The sequence below is a fragment of the Pseudorca crassidens genome, chromosome 19, assembly GCF_039906515.1.
Source record: "Pseudorca crassidens isolate mPseCra1 chromosome 19, mPseCra1.hap1, whole genome shotgun sequence".
Lineage (NCBI taxonomy): Eukaryota > Metazoa > Chordata > Mammalia > Artiodactyla > Delphinidae > Pseudorca > Pseudorca crassidens.
Genome location: NC_090314.1, coordinates 50,244,576 through 50,264,418, shown reverse-complemented (window position 1 = coordinate 50,264,418; position 19,843 = coordinate 50,244,576). Strand labels below are relative to the sequence as shown.

Genomic DNA, 19,843 nt, shown 5'->3' with positions numbered 1-19,843 from the left:
TGCAGAAGCTTTGTGGGATGTTCTGGCTGGGGTCATCACATGAGATTGCAGTCAAAATGTCATCCAGAGCTGGACTCTTCTGAAGGCTTGATTGGGACTGGAGGGCTCAGCTCCAAGGTGGCTCAGTCATATAGTTGGAAAACTGGGGCTTTCTGTTAGCAGGAGGACTCAGTTCTTCTGTACACAGGCCTCTCCACAGGCTGCTTGAGTATCCTCATTATACTGATGATGATCTGAGTATCCTCAGATGTCAGACCTCACCACTTCTGCCATACTCTTTTTATCACACAAGCAAGCCCTGGTTCACAGTGGGAGGAGACTATGAAAGGGCCTGAACGACCAGGAAGTGAGGATCACTGGGACCATCTTGGAGGCTGGCTATCATACGAGGGCAGCCCAAGATTCCAGGAAGTGGAGGAATAAACTCTACCTCTGGATGGCGGGAATGACCAAGAAGAGTTTGTAGCCATCTTTAGTCCACCAAATCCAGGCTCTAGGGGTTTAGTCAGAAGGGCTTTATGCTCATAGAACTTACAACCTAGACCATGGTTTAGGTCCTATAGTCTAGGACCACACAGAAAACTAGTGGCAGAGAATGGATGTGTCTGTCATCTTCATTATACAGATGACACACCTGAGGCTCAGAAAAGACCAATCATAGCCCAAAGTCATATAGTGAATAAGTGGCAGAGCTGAGATTAATACTCAGACTCTTCTGACCCCAAGCCAAGCCCTTCTTTCCCTTATCCTGTACTGCTACTCGTTATGTGACCATGTTAACTTTTAAATAAAGGATACAAAATTGTATCTAGTATAAAATGACAGCTATGTAAAACAAACTATGCTTTAAAAAAGAACAGGAGGAAATACAAACAAAATGTTGACAATTGTTAATAGGTGATAAGAAAATATGTGGGGGTTTTTTTCTTCCTTCTTCTAGGTTTCTGTGTTTTTTTCATACTCTACACTGAGCTTCTATCACTTTCATCATGGAAAAACCCAAACCATTTCCTGCTGTGGTGGATCACACAGGCGCAGTGGGAGAGAGGGGTGCTGGGGGGTTGGCGGGTGGGGAAGGAGCCCTCCACCTGTGGATTTTGGTTCCTCCTCTGCTGTGTGGCAGTCATTGTGCTTCTGGTTCTTCTGAAAGGCAGCGGCTGTTAATTAGCTCACCTGTGCAAACAGAGCTGGGGCCCCTCAGCTGAGCTGTGGGAAGAAGAACCTTCTTGGAAAGAAGAGCTGTGTTGCTTGCACTCCAGGAGCGTGGGGAGCAAAGGAAACTAGAGGGCTGATGTTCCCCCTTCCTGATGGGATATGTCTATAATGCTGTTTTCTGGTCCAAGCTCAAGGTGACTGCCTCTCAAATAGGAGTTTTTGTACTGGGACAACATGAGAGAACATTTGATATTGATGCTTTCCTGGAAACTCCAAGATATGTAGTCACTGTAGATAAAAGCTGTTCAGTTGTTTTAAAGTATTAGACATTTTTGGTTGCCTGCAGCCATGTGATAGCTTCTTTCACTTCTGTTTTTGAAGCTTAAGCATATCACCCGATTGTCTTCCTGTATGCATTACACTCCATGGCCAGGAATTTTCCCTAGAGTAAAAAAACAACAGCTTCCGTTAATTGGGCACCTATTATATAAAGACGCTATACTATGCATTTATGCATACACTTAATCTTTACAGAAACATATGATGTGATATCTCCAATTTACAGATGAGGAAACAGGAGTCCAGGGAAGTTCAGTATCTTATCCAAAGTCACATGGCTCAGAAATGACAGAGGCAAAACCTGAACCCATGTCCAAATGACCCCAAAGTCACTAGACTAATGCTGCTTCCCTAAAGAGAACATTATAACAATATTAAAAGACATTTGAAATCTTATATCCCTAAAGCCAAACTTAAGATGGCAGGTTTTTTTGGACAGTGCAACGTTCCTCTTTTTGAAAATGGACTTTGTATCAGAAACCTCTGGGTCCCACTGGAGATCTTCAGCCACTGCTGGAGTGGTCAGTTCTGTGACTGCTCCTACCCGCTTCCAGCAGGTACAGTCTGACAGTGTCTTGCCTCTGGCTCACAGCCGGTACCTTACACCCCACCCAGGGCATCTCGGTTGATGCCCACTCAGTGCCAGGCCAGTGCATCCTGGAAGCAGGGTGCAGGCCCCCGTGCAGAGCTTTTCACCAATGGGAGCAGAAACCATTGGATAAAAGTCTCCCTCTCTCTCCCCCATCCTAGAAGGTGGGTCCTGAGATGTTTTTCTTAGGGCTTCTCAGTCTCTCCAAATCGAGCAGCCTGGAACATGGTCACCCCAATAACGCATTATCAAACGCCTCTGCCTCTATCCTTGCTGTGGTTCCTGAGCCTCAGGTATGCTCCCTGGGCTCACATTCCCCAGCAATGTATTCACGTGTGAGCTTTGTCTCAAGTTCTGCGTTTGGGGAACCCTGGCCAAAACAGATTCAAACGTTTTCTTTGCCTAAGCTCTCACCCAAATATAGACCATCTTTGTCTTCTGAATCGCATAGGTGCTGAGGACTGTAACCACGTGGACATGGCTAAGGCTAGCAATTTCACGCTTTTCATCTCTAATTCTGTTTAACCACCTGATTGGGAGTGGACATTTCCCACTGACTTCTAGCTACTCTATATCAGGGTATGTAAATCATGTTTTCAAGATTAAAACAAACAAACAACCTTCCCGTATGTTTAGGTGGATGTATACATCATTAAAAGGTCAGCTGAGGGGGTTTCCTGGTGGTCTAGTGGTTAGGATTCCAGGCTTTCACTGCTGTGGCCTGGGTTCAAGCCCTGGTTGGGGAGCTGAGATTCCACAAGCCGAGTGGCCAAAAAAAAGGCCAGCTGAGCCCTCCCACTTCTGCTACTTAAGGAGACATGGTGCAGGGCTGGGGCCAGGACCTGTTGGCTACACTGCTGACCCTCCATCCCTGGAGTTAAAATTGTGCTCCAGGGTGATTCTGGGCAAGCCAGAGATTGAATTTCCTGTGCCGAAGTGGAGTAGAGGGCCTGGTGGCTGGAAGGCAGCGAGGATGGCGGGTGATGTCAAGGTTAGAGGGAAAGTGAGGGAGTGACTGCTGTACAGTGGATTCATTCTCTGCGTGGAGAGCACCGGGAGCGCCCTGAGAGGCAAGGCAGAGAGTCAGCAGGGAAAGGGAGGCAAATGTCAGTCTTTCTTCCTAGAAGTTCACTCTGGCTCTGCTCCACATCAATTAGAAGCCACCATTCTGCCAGTGGCCCTCCCTCGGAATGACAGAGCTTTGAGACATTTATATTTAATAACCTCGGGTCTCACATGCTAATTAGCAAAGTAAATAACCAACATCAGCTGGCTGTTGGCTGCTCCTTGATGGCTGGGAATTATTCACAGGTGTATCAACCCACTGGGTGAGGCATTTCTTTTTTTTTTTTTTATAAATTTATTTATTTTTGGCTGTGTTGGGTCTTCGTTTCTGCGCAAGGGCTTTCTCTAGTTGTGGCAAGCGGGGGCCACTCTTCATCGCGGTGCACGGGCCTCTCACTGTCGCGGCCTCTCTTGTTGCGGAGCACAGGCTCCAGACGCGCAGGCTCAGTAGTTGTGGCTCACGGGCCTAGTTGCTCCGCGGCATGTGGGATCTTCCCAGACCAGGGCTCGAACCCGTGTCCCCTGCATTGGCAGGCAGATTCTCAACCACTGCGCCACCAGGGAAGCCCCGGGTGAGGCATTTCTAAAGCCCTGGAAGACTTCCTTCCAGTATCTCTTCCCACAAATGCTCATGTCTCCATGACGATGGTGGGAGTCCCTCTGTTCATTAACAGGTTTTTTTTTTTGGCCATGCTGTGTGGCTTGTGGGATCTTAGTTCCCTGACCAGGGATTAAACCCAGGCCCTGGCAGTGAAAGCGCTGAGTCCTAACCACTGGACCGCCAGGGAATTCCCAGGTTTTTATTTTAGAAGGAAAGCCAAACGAGAGAAGGATGCTCTTCCCAGCTCCGTCATCTCAGAGAGTCAGCCCAGTGGTGGTGCAGAGTGAACAGAAAGCACTGGAGGCCACACGGCCTCAGATCATTCTCCATAAGGAACCAGAGGAGGGAAAATCCAGGAGTCGAGTGTCTTTAGAAACTCCAGCTGTATGGCCGCACCTGACCTTGTCATCACTCAGAATAGTTCGTCTGTGAAAACCTCGCCTAACCCATCCCACTCCAAATCGACACAAAGTCTGGTTCTTCCCATCTCTCCTGCCCCACAGATTTCCTCTGGGGCAGCTTCCCACCCCCTTGGATTTCCTTCTATCTCCATCCAGCTTAGAACACGTGATCCATCACTTCAACCCCCCTGTTGTCAGTAACCTGCACTGTTCTGTATTTCTCCTGTTCCTGACCCTGTAAATGCTTGACTCTAGATTCTCCACACCTGGGCCCGGCTGCTGAGCCCCACATAACCATCCGTCCAACTCCGATCCTGGGAATGCCTCAAATGCCTGGGCCCTCAGGGCTGCCCAGAATTCTCCCTCTCCATCTGGCAGCTCCTTCCTTCATTCCTCTCAGTGGCTTTTCCAGTTCTTCACTGTTTCCCTCAAAGCCCCTGTTACTACCTCCCACCTACTCTCAAGAGATGACTTCGCCTCTCACTTTAGAGCTAAAATAATAGAAGCCAGCAAGCAGGAATTTCCTTAACTTCCTGCCCTCCATCTATGAATGAATCTGCACCCACACCCATTCTTGTCTGCAACCAGCTTAAGTGGAAGAGCAAACCCTCTTCCTCCCCAAGGGCAGCTCCCCTGTCCCCGTGGGCTTCCTGGTGACCCTGTCCTCTCCTGCCCGGCCTCTTCATTCTGGTGTCTTAGCTCTTCTCCTCAGCCCAACTCTAGGGAGACTCTGCATCTCCAGCTCCACCTCCACTGTTTTTGTCAATGGCCTCAGTAACCTTCTAATTTCCAAATCCCAAGGTGCACTGTTCAGATCTCTCCCAACTTGACCCTTCTAAGGCATATGTTGCTCCCTCCATCTCCAATCTCTTCTCCTTGGTGACAACATACTTACTTGTTATTTTTTGTTTGTTTGTTTTTGTTTTTTTTAAATCACCTCTCTGGTTTCTCCTCTTTTTTTTAAGTAGATGTATTTTATTTTATTTATTTATTTACTTATTGGCTGTGTTGGGTCTTTGTTGCAGTGCGTGGGCTTCTCATTGCGGTGGCTTCTCTTGTTGCAAAGCACAGGCTCTAGGCGTGTGGGTTTCAGTCATTGTGGCACGCGGGCCCAGTAGTTGTGGCTCACAGGCTCTAGAGCGCAAGCTCAGTAGTTGTGGTGCATGGGCTTAGTTGCTCTACAGCATGTGGGACCTTCTGGGACCAGGGCTCAAACCCGTGTCCCCTGCATTGGCAGGTGGATTCTTAACCACTGTGCCACAAGGGAAGCCCTGCTTTCTCTTCTTAGTAGCCTTCATCTGGTCACCCCTAAAACACTATGGGGTTCCCCAGCAATTATAAATGCCTATTCTGTGTGCCATAGCTCCTGTGCTTAACTTTGCGGAAGCCTATAATGGTCTATCAATTTGTCAGTCTTTCTCTGCTAGATCTAGTGCTAAAAGGCCATCTTTATGCACTTTTTTTTTTTTCAAATACTGTCTTCATTTCCATCCCCAGTACTCAGCACAACACCTGGTACTTACTGAGCTCTCAGTGATTGCTCGTTAAAGGAGCAGCTTGTGGCACAATGGACCCCTAACCCTTTTTTTTTAGACGTATGAGTGGATCAACTTTTTGTTTTTGTGTACTTCATAACCATTTCTCCTGCCAAGAGTGCAATGCAATGTCAAAAAATTGAAGCAGGGACTTCCCTGGTGGTACAGTGGTAAAGACTGCATGTTCCCAGCGCAGGGGGCACAAGTTTGATCCCCGGTCGGGGAACTAAGATCCCACATGCTGGGTGGTGTGGCCGAAAAAAAAAAATGGAAGTAAAAAATCGTACAGCCTTTTTTTTTTTTTCCAGTTTAAGTTTCATGAGAAAATAAGAATTAACTTGAAATGTCATAATTGGGAATAATCAAGTATACTGGAACCTGTAGGCTTAAGCTGGAGCCTGGGTTGAGAGAGAGACTTGGGTGATGGTTGCGGGGGAGGGAGGCAGATGCCAGAGTAATAACTTGGGTTTGAATTTCTATGACTTCTATAGGTAGAAAAGATTTAGTTCACTTTGTACATATTGTACCTATAGATCAGCTATTTGGGGGAGAAAGTAAGGAATCTTGTTTGATATCTAAATTTAGCATCACAATCCCCGGCCTTTGTCATTGGTCACTATACTGAGTCACAGACTCCAAGCTCTAAAATCACTCTTTTCATTTGTAAGTTCAAAGTACATATGTATTTATGTATATTTATTTGATTTGGTTTTCATGCCAGCCCCAGGAGGCAGAATTTGTTATTATCCCATTTTATAGACAAGCACTCAGAGGCTCAAAGGGATTTAATGATATGTCTTGTTCAAGATCAAGCAGGTGGTAAGTTAGAGCAATGGAACTTAAACTCCAAGGCAGTGCTGCTATATTGAGCTGTCTTTTGGTGAAGATCAGTGATATTTGCTTCTTTTGCCTTTTGAAGTTAGCCATCCTGTTTCCGGCAGCAAGGACGGGCATTTAGGCAGGCACTGGAGCAGGCAGGTAGGAGGTCATGAATGCGGCTCTCTCTTGAGCTAGTCTTGTGATCTTGGACACATTACCAATCCTCCATGAGCTTCAGCTTCTGCATCCGTAAAATGGAGAAAATAATAACCATACCTACCACACAGGGTTCTTGAAAGGTTTCAATGAATTAATATGTGCAAAGATCTTGACGAAGTGTCTTGCCCAGAGAAACCTCTTAAAGGTAGGACGTGTTAATACTATTATGTTATTGTATGTTTATTTTTCAAAGCATCCAAATTCCTCACTTTTCAGAAAGAAAGTCTTCTGCTAAGGGTTCGTGCTAGATCTTATTGGCCTCCAGGTAAGGTTGACACTGTATTAATTAATCTAATATTTATGTAGGGCTTGGCCCAGGCAAGGAGGGTTGGGGGCACTCTGAGATGCACACTGCCAGCTTCCGGGGACCCTTGCGGTGGTGCAGCTCCAGGCACCCCACTTCACTCCCCATCCCACCCCCAGCCCAGGTGGAGGTTTTAAGAGGTGGCCGAGACAAGCTTTGGGCTGTTTCTCTAGTGCTAACTGCCTTTGTTGTACATTTCCAGATATCCACGACCGGAACCCTCTCCACTTAAGACAAGAATTCTTCTTCCTTTGGGAAGGCCAAGTGAAGCAAATGGTGATCCCAGGCAGTGATATCTGCAACTCAGAGACTTAATCCTGATGAGGCTGATGAATGTGTGTGTCGAGCTGTTCCTGGCAAACACAGCACCTATCAGATATCACAGCAAAACAACAACAACGACAAAAACGGCTGTTCTTTGGAGTCTGTTTGCTCCTCGTAGGAGGGGTCTAGGTGGAAGGGGCTGACTTTCAAGTCGAGGCAGTGACTTCTGGGTCAGATGTGTGTCTGGGACACAGGGATGGGGACAGGAATGTATCTGGGAGGGTGGGCAGGGCTTGATGTCTTTGGAACCAAGCTCCAGAAGGGCAAGGCACCCTCCTGGGGTTATGACTGGGCCTGGTGATGGCAACGAGGAAGGGTGTGTTTGCCGTTGAAGTATTTAAGCATTGTCTCACCAGTCAGAAAACAAGACTGGCTTGTTGCTTCATCCCAGCCCAGGGCCCTTCAAACTCAGATCTCAGCATGACCCACTCAGGCAACTGTTCTGAGTTTCTCAGTAGGCGACGTCCAGCCCAACTAGCAAGTCTCCCAACCGTATTACTGATTTTGAGGATTTAAAAAAAAAAAAGTTTCTCTTTATTTTTGGCAGTTGAATTTGGATTTCATTACAATGATCGACTTGAAATACGTGCCTGAGTGTGGCTCTTGTACCACCCACAGCAGAATCGCCTCAGGGGAGGGGAGTTGAAAAATGCATACTTTCCCCAGTCCCATTCCAGACACACGGAATGTCTATTAAATATGTTTAAAAAGATCCTCCAGGGTGAGGTTGAGAATGTGTCTCTGTAAGCCAATTTCTGGGATTGGAGGGGAACAGATTTGCCTGACTGTCCTCTAAACCCAAACCTGAGTTAATTTGTCAAGCGGGAGACCCTTGGTTCTCGGAGACTCAGTTTCTCCTTCTGACAGAGGTAGGTTCTGTCTCCACTTGTTGCTAGGCTGCAGGAAGAGGAAATTAATATGCAAAGCGCTGGGGAGAGCGCTGCTGCCAAGCTGGGAGAGAAGAGAAGCTCCTACCTCTCCCACACCAGGCTCTCCCTGGTAACCCCGCCGCCGCCCCTCTCCCCAGCCCCATGGGCGGCGGCCCCTTTAACAGACCTGACCAATCGCCCGGCCATTTCCGCGGCCGCTCCTCGGCGCACTTGTAGAGGGCTGGATTGGCCGGGCCTGGCGCGCGGCCTGTTCCGCCCCCGCCGCCCTCTGGTTGGCGGCGGCGGCCGCGGGTGCGGGGCGGGTCCGCCGGCGGGGCGGGGCGGCCGGTGGCCCGGGGGCGGGCTGGCGGCAGGACTGTGGCCCGATCCCGAGCCGTAGCGGGAGCTGCGGCGGCCGTGGAGCACGGGCGCCGGCGCAGTACAATGAGGCAGCCAGTGGATCCGGGGTGAGCGCTCTCGGGGCCTGGTGGGGCGGTGGGGGGAACGCCCGCCGAGAAGGCTCAGGCTCCTCAGGTTCCGGGGTACGATCGGGGGCCGGCGGCCGTTGGTGCGGCGGGGCGCGGGGGTCCGGCCCCCACAGGGCCCCGCCCCGCTGTCACGGTCTAGGTTAAGTTGACAGGGACGCCTACCCGCGACGCCCCCGGGCGCACCCTTCTTTCCTTTGGGGCGGTGTGGGGCGGTCTGGGCTTGACCCCGCCGGAGGTGGCCTCCGGCCGGTCCCCGCAGCCTGCGGTCCACGGGCTCCGGGTTCGGCCCCGTCCACAAGCAAACTAAGGGAAAACAGCTTGTAATTTTGTGAATGGGGCCCCGGGTTCCTGCCGCCCCCAGCGCTCACGTTGCGAAATGCCTGGAAGTCGAGAACCGCAGTTACTTTTACGCGGATCCTTTAGAGGCTCTCTGCGTCTCGGGTTGTTTTTCTCTAGCTCCTGGAAATCGTGGGTGGCAGTGGGTGGTTTGCGTGCCTTAGACCTGAGGCGGCGGCGTCCCGAAAGCCGGGGGTTTGGAAGGTTAACAAGTGACATTGGGCTGAGGCCTAATGCCAGGTGCCGTGCCCCAGAGCTCGGGTGTGACGGCGGAGGTTGTGCTGCCGGGGAGCACACGAATGAAGCGGTGGGACCGGGGATGGACTGAAGCGTCGGCTTCAGCTCCGCCTCGCACGCTGCCCAGAATGCACGGCTGACGCGGGAGTCGGTGCAGGGGAGTTTTCCCCTTTTGAAAATGGTTTTTGGAAAACTTAGCCCCTAGGTGGGTTGATGGTTACTTAAACCATCTGTTGTTATGGTTACACGGCAGCCAATGTAAGGGCAAAGTCTGTTTCCACCCTCGCTCTTCCTCCAAAGCTATGAAGTACTTTGTCACTACGTCTTAACCGACGCTTCCCAGGGAGGGCATACTTTTTCAGAGTTGGAGGAAAAGCGTGGGCTCCATGAAGACAGGGGTGGTGCCATATTCATGTTTGAAGTTCTAGCTCTTGACACCGGGGCTGCTCTGCACAGGAATTGAAAAGAACCAGCCTTTCGCATGTTTTGATGGTTTTCATCAAAGGATTTAAAGGAATCCTTTCAGGAGCCTGATGTAAGCTGGAAGGGAAACAATGAGTGACTTTTATATGGAAACCAACAAGGAAAAACAGAGGGGCAAATGATCCTTGAACTCTGGGATAGGGAGTGTTTGCAGAATCTAGGTTTTTGTGGGTTTTTCTTTTTCGATGCACAGCTTGTGAGATCTTAGTTCCCAGACCAGGGATGGAACCAGGGCCCTGGGCAGTGAATGCACAGAGTCTTAACCACTAGACTGCCAGGGAATTCCCAGGAGTCCAGGTTTGTGGGTTTAGAGCTCAGTGACACAGTGAAGCTTATCTCCTAGGAGGTATTGAAAGAGCAAAAGTGCCATTTCTATCAGCTCTTACCCAACCCTTAAATCATTTCAGGATTCTTTGAAATTCTTCTAAAAGTTGGTGATTGGTCCAAACTTATGGAAAACAAGCAGCCTCCTGAGGTGATGGGGGTAGGGTGGGATTTTTGCCTTTTTTTTTTTTTTCCCACTGGGCCTCTCTGGGAGTGTCAGGGAAGGCTGGGATGGGGATGGGTAGGGGGTGTATGGAGGACTGTGGGTGAACTTGACCTGCCTGCACATTAATCTCCAGGAAAGGTGCTGTGCCTGAGAGGAAGGAGATTAACAAACTGATTCAGTTCAGGTGATGGTGGTAATTGAGACAACTGACAAGGCACCCGAGGGCTGGACAGAGGAGCGGGAAGAGAAAGTGCAGGGGTTTGGTGGGGCTGAGGGGGCTGGACCTTGCTGGAGGTTTGAAGAGCGGGTAGAATGTCATCGTGTGAGAGGACTGGAGAAATAGCTTTCGCCAAGTGTATTGTTTGTGTATTAGAGATTATGGTTTTAGAATGCTTCTGGAAAAGAAGTAGGAAAGATTATTAGGCTTTTAGGTAGAATAAATATATAGGATGTTTTGCAGTTTTGGTCAAAGTGAAATGACATGTAGTCAAAAAATATTCACTCAACTAATTTTTGTTGAGAGTTGGCTGTGTGCCAGAAACTTTGAGGCATTATGGGTACGATGGAGAAAGAAACAGGTCAAGAACTTGTTTCTACATCTATATGATTCACCTTCCCTCCAAGTCAAAGCTCTTCTGAGGATTTTCTGAAGCTCTTGAAGAAAGAAAGGGGAGAAATGCACAGAATATTAAGTAAGAACAAAACAGAACAATGGGGAAATTCTTCCTGCTGTAGATCACTTTTGGTATCAAACTGAATCTTCCAAGACTGGTTTTCTGTGTCAGGTTTGGTATCTCTTCATCCTCATATCTATTGACCAGTGTCTTTTGATAGTGTTAAGTTCTCTCTTTTTTTCCCATTCCCTTGTCAGTTAGTTTATTGAGAAGTTTGGAAGTTCATCCCTGTCCTCTAGGTGCTTCCAGTTCATTTTCTTTGCCTGAGTGTCCCTCAGGGTCTGCTTTCTCCTGTCTGATCCTTATTCTCTCCTGAGTGTCCCACTTGGGAATTGCTGAGGTCACAGGGAATCGTTTGTTCCTTGATTCTGTCCCAAAGCAGAAGGTGGCTAGTATAGAAAAGAGCATTTGTTGAATTCCAGCTCTGCCATGTGCTGCTTTCTCTGTTTGTATATATATCCTTTCCCGTCCTTGAGCAGCCCTCTGAGTGAGCTAGATGCTGGTAGCCTCAATTTACAGGGGAGGAAACAGAGGCTCAGAGCAGTTCAGTAAATTTCCCAGGGCAATAAGCTGGTTAGATAGTGGAACAAGATTTTTTTTTTTTGGCCGTACCACACGGCTTGCGGGATCTTAGTTCCCCCACCAGGGATTAAACCCAGGCCCTCGGCAGTGAAAGCACAGAGTCCTAACCAGTGGACCGCCAGGGAATTCTCTGGAACAAGAATTTCAGTCTACGACTTTCTGATTCCAAGTGTGCTTTTTCCATCGTACCGCATTGCTTTTCCCAGAAGAAGGATGGCGGTTTAGTATAGTCTAGCACAGTGCCTTCTTGGACACATGAAAGGTCAGGTTCAGAGATGTTCAGAGAATTGCCGCAGTTAATGTGCTCATGGTGGAACAAGAGTTAGCACCATTGTGTCCTGCCTCTCTGCCAGGTGTGTTTTTGGGTAATTCATGTGGCTCTCAAGAAATCTGAGTTTACTGCCATGAAAAGTTGACCAGACTTACCAGGTATGTATCCCAATGCTTCCACTTATCAGCTCCGTGACCTTGGGCAATTATTTTCTCTCTCTGTGTACCTCAGTTTCTTTATCTGTAAGTGGGACGATATTCACATTTCAACAACGCTAAGACAGTACAGTTTGTCTCATCTTAACATTTCTGAAAAGTATCTTATAATCTATGAGGTCTTAAGTTGTAGTTGGCAGTAACTCCCTTTTTCGTACGTAAAATAATGGTGTCATAGTCAGTGGGGTTCTAGGTCATGTGAACCACGGTAGTACATTCTTTATCGGTAGTTGTGAGGATTACATGAAGTCACTCGTGTGCCTGGCACAGCGTGAGCTCCCAGTAACAGTTGCTCCTGTCGGATGACAGAACGTATGGTTAACTGGTAGGTGGTTCTGGGGAAAAGCTAGGGAGCATCTCGTAAGATTTGCCACTTGGAGCCCAGGCAGTAATCCATGGTCTGTGGGCTGGAGGAACGTTTTTCAGTTTGCGTGAAGCTCTGTCCTTTGGCTGACTCTTGTCCGCGTGAGAAGCATTGACTTCAGGAGCTAACCAGCCATGGACAGACAGCTCCCTTTGTCCTGCCTGTTCATTGAGTTCTTTGTCAACTTTAAATCCCAAGTTAAAAATAACTATTGTGGGCTTCCCTGCTGGCGCAGTGGTTGAGAGTCCGCCTGCCGATGCAGGGGACGCGGGTTCGTGCCCCGGTCTGGGAGGATCCCACATGCCGCAGAGCAGCTGGGCCCGTGAGCCATGGACGCTAGGCCTGCGCGTCCAGAGCCTGTGCTCCGCAACGGGAGAGGCCGCAGCAGTGAGAGGCCCGCGTACCACAAAGAAAATAAAAATAAAAAAATAACTATCGTTATAAGAAGTTTAGAAACGTAGGCTGGTGTGAATACTCTTATACGTGAATTTTAAAGCACCTCAAGGTTCTATGCAAGATTCCATGTTGCCTCTTGCCAAACTCCTTGTAATGCTTAATTGCGTTGTGTGAAGTGTCTGTGAGGTACCATTCATCAGAGGGATGCTAGGAGGTCATGAAATCACAGAAACCCTGGGTTTCTGAGTGAGGTAGAGAGAGCACTGCAGTTGGTATTAAGAGACCTGTTTCCAGTCCTGGGGGTTTATCCTGTTATTATGTGTGTCTTGGGCACATCATTTCCCTACTCTGGATCTTGAGGGTCTCTTCCAAAATGAGGACTTGATTTCTTAGTCTCCTCCCCCACACTCGCTCCAATACAGTGTCATAGATTATGTGAGTTTATGAATCTAAGGATCTGAGAAATTAAATGGTTGAAAGGAAATGAGTCTGAAGTCTCAGGTCGATGTTTGTGCTAGCGCTTTTGTAAAGAGAAAAGAACGGGTAGGTGATAACCATATGAGTAACCATCATTTATGGAGAATTACTGTGTGCACTGTTCCTACTTTTAAACCTCACATCATCCTATGAGCAGTAGAGACTAGTGTCAATCTTATTTTAAGATGAGGTAACTGAGGTTCAGAGAAGTTAAGTAACTTGTCCAAGATCACACAGCAAGGACAAGGGCTTATAGCTGGGACTAGAACTCAAGCTTATGTTGCTCCCCAATATGAGTTCTGTGGTTGTTTCAGATGCACCCTGCCTCATTTTGGAATCTTCTCAAGCCATGTGCCCTGGAAGTTTTACCAGTTTAAAAAGTGAGATTTCCCTCTGCTTTGGGGTCATGCATTCCTAGTCTTTTATTGTGTACTGACCCCTGTTTAAATTCTGAGTTCTCATTCAGAACATCTGCTGCATATTGGGAGAACTTTGTTAAACCTAAGGACGAACTCTATGGGAGTTGCAGAAGACTTAAGTCCTCTTTCGTTTTTCTTTGGTGAACAAAACCAGAGGCCAGGCCACTGTGAGCATAGGTGGGACTGTTGAGAGAAGAATCTGACCTTTCTGTGAGGAAGCTGGTGGGGTGGGGAGCAGGGTGGGCTTTGAAACAACGAGGTAACCTTTGTCTGTTGGGTTTGCTTGGAAGATTGGTTCTAAGGGCTTTACCCCCAAGACGATGATTGGAACTAACACACTGAGCCCCTCCCGGCTTATCCTAACAGTTGAGAATGGAACTGGGCAAGAGGAGCCCTCTTCAGTCACCACCTTATTTAGGATTTGAGATTTAAACCCACTGCTTGGATTGCTCCCGCAAATAACCTTTCAGAATCACAATATGCATTTCATAAGAGTTTCATTTCACGTTTGTTACTTAAAGCTGACATAAGCTGGCCAGTTCTCTTACTCAATTTTAAGTCCTTTCTTACACCTAATGTTGTTTTTTAAGCAGTGTTCCTCAAGATGGTTCTGTATATCATTTGGGGCTTGAAATATAAAATTTAAAAATCTTTCCACTGAAAGGACTGACTGAACAGTGATTATCACTCATTAAACAAGTATCTGTGCGTCTGCTGGAGCCAAGCATTGTGCTTGGCATTGGAAATCCAGTGGGGAGCAAAACAGATGTATTCCCTGCCGACACATAGCACATTACGTAGTCTAGACAATAAACAAGTCAGCAGACGTGTGCATTGTATATATTAAATTGTGATAAGCGCGAAGTCTCCTTCCTCTGAGGAAAAAGAACAGGCCCTGAGAAAGAATAAAGGGAGGGAGGCCAGCAACTGGGAGTGTTGGGAAGAGCACCTCAAGGGAGGGAGCAGTGTGTGGCAAGTCTGGCTTCAGGGGAGGAGGGCCTGAGAGGAGGGCATGAAGATGGGAGAGGCAGGTGCCTCACAGAGCAGAGGGGAGGGGCTGGGGCTCAGAGCCGGACACTGCTTGAGGCACCTTGGGAATTTCTTACAAGGGTTTGCTGACTCACAGGCAGTGGGGAACTTGGCCTGGAGGGGTTGAGCTTCTGTTCTGGGTCCACATTTCCCATCATTCTGTGTGCAAAGTAACCACAGGGCAGTAGGTAGGACTGAAATGGCTCCTGTGCACATCCACTGGAGTCCACTGGAGGCATCCTGCTGTGGCTCAGTGTGGGACAGCCTGTAACGTGCTAACCATCAGCCGGCACCTGGGCAGTGCTTGCCCTGGAGCCTCGGCAGTGGGTGCAGGGCTCACCTTGAAGTCAGGGTGGACCGGAAGCATTGTTCCTCTGTCTGCAGGTGTCTGCTTTAGTGTTGGGCTGTGGGAAGTGGATTTTTAGTCTTTTTTTTCTGATAAGAGGAGGCAGAGGCCAGTGGTCTTATTATCAGGTGATCAAGCATGATGGCTCCGAGTTGCTGAAAGAAGAATCCACCTGAAGGGACATGGTGTGATGCTTTCTCATAACCACCCCACCTCCGGTCACACAGGAGGAGAATTTCATAAAACAAGTCACTGGCTTTGTTAGTTCTTGACCTGGCTTGGGAGGTTTGGTAAAATACTATGAATCCAGCCATACCAAAGTTTATAATTACCCTACAGAATATTTGTTAGAACCGATTGAATTTGTATATAATTGCATTAGTCCTTTTTTTTTTAAAAAGATCTATTATTCAGGAAAAAACATTTTGAATACACGAAAGGAAAGAATAACATAACGAGCTTCGTGTTTCTGTCACTCAGTTTCAGTAACATTTTGCTAATCTTGTTCCGAGATAGTTTCACATATGAAGCATTGTTGGCGGATTTTCTGTCACAATATAAATGTATCTTTGGGATATAAAATCACATGGTAGATATGGTTCGAGAGAAAAAATTCCTGCATGTTGCATCATTACAGGACTGGTGTTAGTAGTTGAAATTCCAAATCTGAAATGAACATTTCTTGCAAGCCCCTTATAGACTTGATTATGAAAAGTAGGCACAAAATTAGATTACCAATTAATCTATGTATTTACTGAGAATATCAGCTATATTGGACAATGTGTAGGGTATATGTAAAAAGAGTAAAACAGTCTCTGTCCACATTGGCTTGTAAAATCATGGTCCCTTTCTTCCTCACAAGGAATCACAAGGTTTTATCTTCAACATTCCTGGCAAATAAAATATACACAAAGCCCGAACTATGAAACTAACTAAAAAGCACTATTTTTGTGGTGCATGTTAATTTAAATTCAGATTATAGCATTCACTTATAAAATCGAGGGGAACACAGTTAATATGTTGAAAGTCTCCATATGTTAAATTTCTGTGTATTTTTTTTTTAAGGGGAAATTCAAATCAAACAGCAAAGAACCCTGTAGCAGCACCTCTACATCTGTGCCGTCAATATGGTGGCCACTAGCCGCATGTGACTATCAAATACTTGAAAGGTGGCTAGTGCAACTGAGAAACTGAAGTTTTAATTTTAGTTAATTTTCAGTTAAATAGCTCTGTGTGGCCACATTGATGGTTTTGTAAACCCTGGAGCTACACTGTTCAATCTCTATGGTAGGATAAAATCCAGCACAAACTAATTTGGGCAACAAATGGAACAGCACAGTTCACATGTAGGTCCCAAACTCAGTACGTTTTAGAGAAAAGGAGTTTGATTATGTAGAAGGAAGAACTGCTTCTTGGGGTTCATTGTCTTCCAGTAAGAGCAAGGTTTTGGCAGCTCAGACACCTGGAGAAGTTAGATTTGATGCGGGATGTCTCCCGGGGCTCAGATCTTATGAAATAAGGAGTGAATCTCCCTGCTTGTGCTGCTGTTGCATTGTGGAAGGTCTCTGAGAGGTAGACAGGAGTCTGTTGAGTGACTCATGTGAAGGTTTCTGGAGGTAGGGTGACCTCAGCCTTGGGAGTTGCATTCATTGCCAGGGGGGTTTAGAGGCTCAGAGGAGACATGCCAAGGGCCTGGCTATCTTGATCACCTTTCTATCCCCAGCACATAGTAGATGCTCAATAAATGTGTTTCAAAAATGGATGACGGTTTTTAAGAATAGGTTTAAGAGCAAATAAGAAGAGCTTTAAATTTGTCTAGAAATTTGAAAAATAGTTGCCAAAGGAAGTATGTGAGCTGCAGAGTATATACAGCCAGTATTTTCTCCTGGAGGTAACTGACATTTCTCTTCACTGCAAATGCAAGCTGGCTTTTATCTCATCCGTTACCAAGTGCTGTTATTTTCATCTTTTAAACGTCTCTTGAATGGTTCTCTTTCTTGCCAACTTCACTGCCACCACTCTAGTCCAAACTACCATCTTTTGGCTTCGAAGACTGCAGCAGCTGCCTCCCTCCTCTTCCCACAGCTGCTTCCTCTCCTTTCTAATCTCTTCACCCCTCTGCAGCCAGAGTGGTGTCTTAAAAATTCCCGGGCTTCCCTGGTGGTGCAGTGGTTGAGAATCTGCCTGCTAATGCAGGGGACACGGGTTCGAGCCCTGGTCTGGGAGGATCCCACATGCCGTGGAGCAACTAGGCCTGTGAGCCACAACTACTGAGCCTGCGCGTCTGGAGCCTGTGCTCCACAACAAGAGAGGCCACGATAGTGAGAGGCCCGTGCACCGCGATGAAGAGTGGCCCCCACTTGCCACAACTAGAGATAGCCCTTGCACAGAAACGAAGACCCAACACAGCAAAAATAAATTAATTAATTAATAAACTCCTACCCCCAACATCTTCTTAAAAAAAAAAAAATTTCCCAATATAATCATGCCACGTCCTTGCTCAAAACCCTAGGAAGGCTTCCAGTTGCTCCCAGGATAAGAGCCACATTCTGAACCTGGTCTGAAAAGTGCTGCGTGATCCAGCCACTCCTGCCTCCTGCTTCAGCCTGGGCCCGTGCCTCTCTCCTCCTGGTTTATTATAGACTAGGCACCCTTCCACTCCCAGCTGGAAGGGAGCTCTGCCTTTCAGGAACTGAGCCACCTTGCTGCTCCCTCTTCAGAAAACAGCTCTGACCCCTCACCTCGCTCCCCTTTTCTCTTTTGTCCTTTACAGCACTTCTCACTGTTGTTGTGACATATTCTTTAAGAGACATCTGCTTTTCCCCTTCCTCCGGGAGGGCAGGGACCTTGTCGATTTTGCTCATTCTTATATACCCAGTGCCTAGCTCTGTATCTGACCCATTGCACAAGCTTCTTAAATGTTTGCTGGGTGAATGAATGAATGAATGAGTGAATGCAAGCACATTGGGAACAAGGAGGAACTTGAAGAATGCTCTTTAAAACTTATTAAAAAATAAAACTCCAATTTATTGGAAGGATTGAATAGTTTTTAGAGTAGAATAACCTGGGAAGGGAACTGGCCGGGGTGGGGGTCGGGGGAGAGTCTTTGGGAATCTATTGTTGGAAAGTGTCCAGTGGGTTTAGCACTGTCTTACAAGAGAAGTATGTCTGTGCCCTTGTCACAGACTTGAAAGGCATTTGCCTGCGGAGTTGCAAGGGTGGCCCTCCTGTCTGGCTTCCTATCCCAGCCCTCAGGAGGCATCACTCTCACTGAGTGTGTGTCCTTAGTAGCACGGGTCTCCAATTTGAGACCTCAGGGTTGGAGTCTTCCATATGCAGCCCACAGTCAGGGATGTAGTAGTCTTTTTTAAAAAATTTTGTTTATGTTTGGCTGCATTGGGTCTTTGCTACTCTGCATGGGCTTTCTCTAGTTGTGGCGAGCGGGGGCTACTCTTCGCGGTGCGCAGGCTTCTTATTGTGGTGGCTTCTCTTGTGGAGCACGGGCCCTAGAGCGCGTGGGCTCAGTAGTTGCAGCCCACGGGCCCAGTAGTTGTGGCTCGCAGGCTCTAGAGTGTAGGCTCAGTAGTTGTGGTGCACGGGCTTAGTTGCTCCTCAGCATGTGGGATCTTCCCGGACCAGGGATCGAACCTGGGTCCCCTGCATTGGCAGAGCGGATTCTTAACCACTGCGCCACCAGGGAAGTCTCAGGGATGTAGTAGCCTTCCTCTCTTTCTAGAGAGTCAGGATTCTGCCCTGTTCGTATTTGCAGTGGGAGGGAATTCTAGTTGTGCCTTGTCGGGGAAGAGACTTCCAGCTATTGGGAAGGATGGAGGCAGCTGTGTTTAGACCTGGCCCTGCAGCAGCTGAGACTTGCCCTCTTCCTGAGCTGACTTCTAGCTGAGGGGAGGACCCTGCTGGTGCTCATCAGATCCTCCTGTCATGTGGGAGGGACTCGTAGGAGAAACCTGGGTCTTCACCAGAAACTTTGAATTTCTGAATAGGAAATGGAAGGACTTGGCAGAGACAGTGGTTAAATTTCTTCTACAACTTGTGATTCTGAAAGAGAAAACTGATATGGGATGTCTCTAGCTGGTTTCCTAGGCAACGTGTTTTTTTGTTTTTGTTTTTATTTTTGGAAGGAAGGGGCTGGTTCCCTAGACCAGAGCCTCTGATAACCAGAGGGGAGGTATTTCATGAAGGCCAGAGTGATGTTTTCTGGGAGACTTGCAAAGCTGGTTAAGAAGGCTTTAAGCTGAATATTAAGGGGACAGGAAAATTGCAGAACCAGAGACCTCAGAGACCTGGGTGACTTAGCAGCAGTGTCGACACCGAAGTGGAGCCTAGGAACTCCAAGTGGGAGCTAGCAGCAGAGCTGGTTGAGAATGCCCCTGTCGGAGGGTGTGCAGGTGATGGCTCCGTGCCCTGGAAACCTTAACAGCACAGCCAGGTAAATGTGACCTGGCGGAGGGAGTGTTAGAATAGAGCAAAGTAGTGTGGGTATACCTGGCTCCAAAAGAAAACCCTATGAGAGATTCACTGTGTGTGCCCTGATCATGGAAGGCTGACGGGAAGTGTTTCAATTATGATGGAAGGAGCAGAGGGCAGGTTATTTCACCTTAGGACTCTGCCTGCCAGATTGAGGGGCAATGATTTTTCTTCATAGACAGATTTTAAAACAGGAGACCCTCACCCCTGGCAGGTGTAGTAGACCAAGCAGATGTTTGTTAAGGTGAATTCCATGCAAAGTGGACCATGTGGTAGATTCTAACCCTACCTTGCTGATAATTTTACCTCTGAGAGCAGGTAGAGGGAAGTG

General features: G+C 47.6%; 1 protein-coding gene across 5 annotated transcripts in view; it reads left to right on the top strand.

The window, feature by feature from the left end:
* Positions 1 to 8,123: 8,123 nt before the first annotated feature.
* TEX2 (testis expressed 2) overlaps positions 8,124 to 19,843 on the top strand; it is a 107,429-nt gene continuing 95,709 nt past the window's right edge. For 3 of the 5 annotated variants that reach the window (XM_067714120.1, XM_067714117.1, XM_067714121.1), the window contains exon 1: positions 8,529 to 8,687. The gene's annotated coding sequence lies outside the window, so the exon portion shown is untranslated. Of the gene's footprint in view, positions 8,221 to 8,528; positions 8,688 to 19,843 lie in introns of those variants that run through there. The other 2 variants (XM_067714119.1, XM_067714118.1) reach the window with 2 other exon arrangements.